The sequence below is a fragment of the Hordeum vulgare genome, chromosome 4H (assembly GCF_904849725.1).
Source record: "Hordeum vulgare subsp. vulgare chromosome 4H, MorexV3_pseudomolecules_assembly, whole genome shotgun sequence".
In the NCBI taxonomy this organism is placed as follows: domain Eukaryota; kingdom Viridiplantae; phylum Streptophyta; class Magnoliopsida; order Poales; family Poaceae; genus Hordeum; species Hordeum vulgare.
Genome location: NC_058521.1, coordinates 20362974 through 20371024, shown reverse-complemented (window position 1 = coordinate 20371024; position 8051 = coordinate 20362974).

The following is an 8051-nucleotide window of genomic DNA, read 5'->3' as shown; positions in this document are numbered from 1 at the left end:
CTCGGATGCTATGACTTCTAGCACAATTGTTGCATCATGAAACTTGCCACAATATTGCCCGTGCCATGCCTTCGGACAGTTTTTCCAAGTCCAATGCATGCAATCAACGCTTCCTAGCATACGAGTCTAACCTCTCCTCTCACTTGCCGTCATCAACCTTTTTGTGTCTTTCTCGTTGGGTGCATGAAGATATACAAGGCCAAAGACGCGGACGATCACTTTGGCAAACCGACACACTCAATCAATTGTAGTATCTTCATCAATGTGAAGATATTCGTCGGCATAGTCAGCTAGAATGCCATATGCAATCCTCGCGTAGCTATCAAGACTTTTTGATATGCGCTAAAACCCTTCAAGGTAGCGGCTTTCCTCCTTTGAGTAAAAAAAACGAGAATTTACCTCGCAAGCTTGCACTAATTTTATGAAGAGGGGTCGACGCATTCGATACCTTCGTCGGAAGAGGTGGGGCGGATATGTTAGATTGTCTGCGAAGTAGTCTTGCATGAGCATCTCGTTCCTAAGTTGGCGGTTGCGAGGGATGCACATGTGTCCGGCGGTGGATCCTCGCCGTATCTTCCGGTTCCTATCCTCGTATTCCTTCATGGGGAGCACGACCACGACCATTTGCTGCCGATGTCTCTCGAGCAGCGACTCTATGCCCGAGTCATCCGACAAGGATGAATCCTCGAGCAAAAAGTCCGCAAGGGCTCAAATCCATCTACAAAAATGGCGCACCCGAGCTCGCATGAACGGATTTTTTCGCCAAATCGACTGCTGCTTCGAACTAGACAAGGGAACGAAAGGACTCATCGGCAGCGGCCGCAAATTTTTTAATCCGAGGCAGAGACGGGGCGGAGCCGCTGGCGGCTCGGTGGGAGTCAATTCGGTCCGGTGGGCACCCGGGGGCGGCGCGACTCGGAGGATCCGGTGAGGCGGAGAGGAGACACGATGGAGTGGGCTCAGCAGCTGTATTGCAGCGTGATTCCGGCGGCGGGTATGGCCGAAATCGCAGGCAGCGGGCGGGTGGCGGTGCCGCGGGATGAGGGAAGGGAACCAACGCGGGCTGAAATGTCTCTCCCGCCAACCGCTTTCGGAGGGCGCGGCGTTGCAGGATGGGGGAAGCGAGCCAGCAAGGGCTGAAATGTCCCTTCCATCAACCGCTTTCGTGAGATACAGGGCGCCGACCGGGCGGGGGCGAAAACTGTGTATTCACGGGTCGGAGGGGCAATTTTACCGCGCCCCTTAATTTTATTTAAGGGTCTTTCGCGTTTATGGGGTCTGTTCGGGACTTTTTTTACCACAAAACTCTAAAATGGCGGTTATCTTACGGGTTGGGGAGATATACGAGTTTGCTAAAATTGCTCTAAGAGCATCTCTAGCAGACCCTGTATAACGCGCGAACCCGCATAATTCCGCCGAGTATACGGGCTCGGCCCAACTTTCTGGCTAGAACAGAGCCCTTATACTCGTCCAGTCCGTAATTTATTTTACCACGACACGCAAACCTTACCCCGAAGCCGTATATTTACGGGTTTGCGGGGCAGATACGGATCGAAACCCTATCCCCTCGCCGACGCGTTTCGCCGCGATTCCCCACTCTCCCTTTCGCATTTCTCGCCACCGACGAGCCCTCTTCCGCCTCCAAACGCCATGTCGGGCCCGAAGATTATGTCGGCGATGATGTCGACGCGGTCCCGGCCGCCATTGCCGAACGGAGCTTGCGCGAGGAGGCGGAGCGCCGCCGCCACGACGAGGAGCTTGAAGACCTCCTGTTCAAGCATGCTGTCGCGGCCAACCTCGTTGCGAAGGACAAGGAGAACGAGTGACAGCACATCCGCGAGGAGGAGAGGGAGAAGTTCATCGACCTCGCCAGCTCCGACGAGGAGGACTGAGCTCCTCCACCGCGTCGTCCTCGGTCGCGAGCTCGTCCATTTTGATACATCGAGCTCGGCCTCGCCGCCGTGAGATCCCCCACCCCCTCTAGTAGTAGTAGTAGAATATAGTATGTACGATCATCTAGTATGTGATGAACTATTAATGATCAGTATGATTGCAATTTCTCCTGCATTTTTTTAAAATTATACAGTTTTATATACGGGGTCTATTCTGGAGCGGACGATTTCGTCCCGCAAAATATATCTTCATCGAAACTGTAAACGCCTTATGCGGATCCGCATTGTACGAGTCTGCTAGAGATATACTGTCTGCGTGGTATTCAGGTGTAAAAGAATATACTGTCTTCGGTTTCTGCAGTTGTAACCTACAGATCGGCACACATGATCCGCGAGTGTTCCTCATAGGATCTAAGGAATGATTGGAACTGATTATACGTAATATAATATACTACGTACTCCGACAATATATGATTGTGCACCTAATTAATAAAATGCTCCAGGCATGGAACCCTTGGGTTGGCTTAGCTGAGAACCAATGGGCATGCTCTATGCATATAATTAGAACAGCTTTCAGTAGTAAGTGTACTTAAATTCCGAATAAATTTTCTGGGTGAAGCTTTGCCGCTCTCTACCAACTAGATGCCACTTCTCTGTTAAAAAAATGATGTTCCTTTATCGATAAACTACTTTTCTACTTTTACTGTAAAACAATATTTTCTTTTTGATTGTGTTGACCGTGTGCATCATGTTACAGGGGCCAGACTTTTGCTTAGTGTGGTTGTATCACCTCAATATATCAACTAAATGAAAATCTCTGAAAAAGAATGTGATCACGAGTTGTCGAAGTAAAGGTACCTTTGTTGGGGATTTTCTTTATAATGAAAGTGATTACCATGGCACATATCTGTTTATGTGGTATATGCTAGATAGTTCGTAAGTTTCCAATCATTGTGGGCTCAATAAGGGTGGTGTATAATCAGCCTTTGAGTAGGTAATATCTCCTTTCATGTATTTTTTTCTGCAAAGCATACAACCATCAATAAAATGTAGATACGCAGTACGATCATTGTGCTTGTTCATTTGTTTAAGGCTAGTGCTTTCAAGTATTAGCTAAATCATCACTGTAAAGCTTATAATAATCCAAGAAAAGCTAAGCCAAAAGAAAGAGAGGCTGGGAATTAAGCGAGATTCTTGGCTGGTGCCGTAGAATATTATTCATCCCGTACAGGCAGGGCAAGGATGCTGCCTGCTGATTAGGGGTTCTGCATATCTAATCTGGATAATGTCTGCTTCTTGCCTGTCACAATTAATCAGTGCTTCCTGATTAGGAGTAGCTAGCTCTAACTTGTACTGATCGAGCGTGAGCATGCGGACCCGTATACACCTGGCAAAATTAAGGGCGTGCAGGGTTTGGGAGAACGCTCACGTGATTGTTCCTTTGCACCGTGATAAGTGAAGTCTATCTAATCCTGATCCTAATCACCTGCCTTGTCTCTAGCTAGGACATCTTTTCTGTAAATTTGTATTCTGTAAATCGTTTTTATGTTGTTGTTTATGGATTTATGCCGCTTGACTTTTCAAAATATCTCCAATGCATAACATTTACAATGAATTTTGTGTGTAATATGCCTAAAATTGTATATAACTTCATATTACCTCCGTCCCAAAGTTTCTTTTTTTTCAAAAAGGAGGCAAAGCCCCGGCCTCTCCATTGAGAGATGCATGCAGACATATATTAAAATCAAAATCAAGTCTCAGCAAAGTACATGAAAAGTCTAGCAAAAAGTGAATAAAAAGATACAAGGCGTCTGTCGCGTCCAAACCGAAGATGACAATAGACCTAGATGACTAAACACCTATCCTATTAATATGTCGCCATCCAAACCGGTTGAAGATACCATGTGCTATCATCTTTCAATGGACACATCCAGTAACCATAGGCTCCCTGGCAGGGGCGGAGCCAGGATTTGATCATAAGGGGGGCGAAGAACATAATGATGAAGTTCATCATATAAGATTTATCAATATATATATATAATTAAGTTTTACATATAGAAAATTACTTTTCTAATTTACGTGTAGAATTATGAATTGCTAGCAGACCGATCAAACTACTTAATTGTCTAGTCTTCGTCTTCATTATTCCAAGATGATGAAATTGAAATATGGTATATCTTTCATTTCAATAAATCAACTTGATTTTATTGTTTTATTAAGAAACATACAATAAGTTGAAAGATAAAACTAATATGATGAAGCCATCCTAATGACAAATAAATAAATTATATTTCCCATTGATCAATTAATTTATTTTTGTCTAGTCAACAATTTGTAAGCACTTTAATAAAATATGTAACTACTATTTTAGTTGTCGGTAGTGATACCTTTGAGATCTGAGACTGGGAACATTATGTTGAGATGTTCACATATGAATTGAACTAAGATTGTGGACATTATGTGCAGTAGCTTGCTCTGTGACATCTATCTCCATGGTTAGATTTGTATCTTCAACTCTGGAGTTAGAGTTTGAAGCATTGGCTTGAAGAAATTACTTATCCATGGTTTATTCATCTTCCTGACCTTACAATTCCCATATATTAGTACAAAGAAAATATGTAACCTACCCCGCAAAAAAAGCAATATGTGACATGTAATTAATCTCGCAAGTAACAAAATATGCTAACTACAAACAATTGATTAATTGGTGTCAAGGTGTATGTAATCAATTTGACAATACCTCTGCATCTGGTAGTCTGTTTCGCGGCCGCCCGACAGACCGTCGTTCGTAGGCTAGACTTGTAGGATCTTACTCAGATTTGACGCATGGCAAACGACATCTTTGCTAATTACCAACCTGCGTCGGCGCGACCCCCGGCAGCCCGGCGAAACGAAGCCCTAGCGGAAGAAAGAGTATAGGAAGGAACTCGCCTCAACGCTTGAGTGCGTGCGTGTGCATTGATCGATTAAAGAGTACGTGTTGTCCGAACGATGGTGGATGCGTAAGTGCAGCCTTGGCCCATGTTGCCTTCTTGCGGAATTGTTTTGGGCTTGACACTAGTAGCTTAGCCCACATCCTTGCTAATAGCCGGATAATTAAGCCTAATATAGTACTCTGCTACAACTCATTGAGGGGGGCCGAACCATAGGGGGGGCTGGCCCCCGCTCGCCCCCCACTGCCTCCGCCTCTGCTCCCTGGCTTCCACAGGAGTGAGTAATGACCACGTGCGGATCAGTGCGGTAGCCCTGAAGATAACCTGCAAGAAGTGAATATCGCGTTGTCTGTTAAACACTAAGTCATTTATGCAATTCCATACAGCCCACAATAGTGCACAAGATCCCACACGAATAAGTTTAGCAGTTTGAACATCAACCCCTTGTAACCACATCCCAGATAACGTGTTGATACTATTAGGAGGACTGATGTTGAAAGCAATGTGAAGCGAGCGCCATACCAGTTTAGCCATAGGACAATCTAGAAAGAGGTGCTTAATATTTTCTTTATTCAGACAGAAGCTGCATCTAGGATTACCATTACAATTTCGCTTGGCTAGATTATCCTTCTTTAGAATAACCCCTTTGTGAACAAACCACATGAAGACCTTAATTCTAAGGGAAACTTTGATCTTCCATACATGCGCTGATTTTGGAATAGGTGTTAAATCTATGAGATGCATGTACATAGATTTTACCGTAAAGACTCCATTCGTGGTCAGGTCCCCCTAAACACGATCGGGTCTGTCAGAGAGGTTAACGTCCATCAACCTTCTGACAAGATGCAGCCAGCTAATCCATTTGTCACCAATTAAGGATCTACGAAATTGAATATTTAGAGGTGTCTCGCATAATATTGACGCAACAGACGCTTGTCGATGTTGTGCAATATGGTACAGCTGCGGATATTGAATAGCTAAAGGCATCTCCCCTAGCCAAGTATCTTCCCAGAATCTAGTCGATTCACCATCTCCTATGATGAACCTAGTTCTGTTGAAGAAAGCATTTTTTGCCCGCATCAAACCCTTCGAGAAAGGAGAGTCAGTTGATCGTGCTGTAACCTGAGATAAGGTTTTGTTTTGTAAGTACTTGTTCATCAGAATCTGTACCCACATACCTTCTGTTTCCATAGATAGTCTAAACAGCCATTTACTGAGTAGACATCTATTTTTGGTCTCTAAATTTTTGATTCCTAATCCCCCTTGTTCTTTAGGTCTACAAATAATGTCCCATCTAGTAAGCCTATACTTAGTCTTGACCTCATCGCTTTGCCAGAAAAATCGAGATCGATAGAAATCCAACCTTTTTCGCACCCCGACAGGTACTTTGAAAAAGGATAAGAGAAACATAGGCATGCTTGTTAATACGGAATTAACAAGTACCAACCGTCCTCCATAGGATAGAAGCTTGCATTTCCAGCAACTTAATTTCTTTTCAAATCGATCCTCAATGCATTTCTATTCCTTATTTGATAGTTTTTGGTAATGAATAGGAATCCCTAAATACGTGAAAGGTAAATTCCCACTTTCGCAACCGAACAATTGATTATAAGTGTGATGTTCGTTTTTGGCCCTACCAGAACAAAACACTTCACTTTTATTGAAATTAATCTTCAGCCCAGATAGCTGCTCAAATAAGCAAAGGATGAGCTTCATATTTCTAGCTTTTTTCAGATCGTGCTCCATAAAAAGAATCGTGTCATCTGCATATTGTAGAATGGAGACACCCCCGTCCACAAGATGCGGGATTAGTCCCCCTACCAGTTCCTTCTCGTTGGCCCGCTTAATCATAAGAGCCAACATATCAGCAACAATGTTGAATAAAATAGGAGACATTGGGTCCCCTTGTGTGAGACCCTTCAGTGTCCGAAAGAAATGACCCACGTCATCATTTACCTTAATACCGACACTTCCTTTTTTTATAAAACAGTCGACATGCTTTCGCCAAAGCTCGTCAAACCCCTTCATGCACAGGTTTTGCTGCAAAAAAGACCATTTAACTTTATAGTACGCCATCAAAATCCACTTTGAAGATAACACCATCAAGTTTCTTCGAATGAATTTCATGTAAAGTTTCATGCAGGACAGCGACCCCTTCTAGGATATTCCGTCCGGGCATAAAAGTTGTTTGCGTAGATTGCACCACCGAATGAGCCATCTTCGTTAGTCTATTCGTTCCCATCTTTGTGAAAATTTTGAAACTAACATTTAGCAAACAAATTGGATGAAATTGTTCAATACGTGTCGCCCCCTCTTTCTTTGGTAGCAGCGATATGGTGCCAAAATTCAAATGAAAGAGTTGTAGGTGACCATCATACATATCATGAAACATTGCCATGAGATCATTCTTGATAATATGCCAACATTTCTTGTAAAACTCAGCCGGAAACCCATATGGCCCGGGAGCTTTACCGTTCTTCATTTCCCCAATCGCATCAGCACCTCTTTCTCTGTAAAAGGGGCGGATAAAAACTCATTGTCAGCCTCTCCAACTTGAGGAATATCCGCTACTTGATGCTCATCCATAGTCACAAAGCTATGATCAGGAGCACCGAATAACTGTTTATAATAGTTAGAGATATACAATTTTAGATTCTCATGACCTACTATTGTACACTCATCTTGCTCGAGCTGCAGGATTCTCTTTTTCTTATGTTTGCCATTTGCAATCAAGTGGAAAAATTTAGTGTTATTATCCCCATGAACGATTGCCCGTACTTTTGCTCTACTTGCCCATTTCATTTCCTCCTCTCTAAGGAGTACTCGAAGTCGTTGTTCAGCCTCATCCTTCAAAGATCGCTCGTTCATATCCAAAATATTGGTCTCAGCCTTACGGTCGAGATCATCTATAAGTTTGATAAGCCTATCCCGCTCATCCTTATAGATCCCAGATACGTTCTTAGCCCAACCACGAAGGTATTGTCTAAGATGTCGAATTTTATTTTGCCATCGATCAACGTTGGATGTCCCCCCCAACTCCTTGTTCCATTCCCTAGCAATCATATCCATGAATCCCTCCCGTGAGAACCAACTTGACTCAAAGGAGAATCCATTTTTGTTACGCATATGGTTTGCATTGCCAGAGTCCAGCAACAGTGGCGTGTGGTCAGAGATCGCTCTTTGAAGCGCACGCACTGTTACTAGTGGAAACTTTTGTTCCCATTCA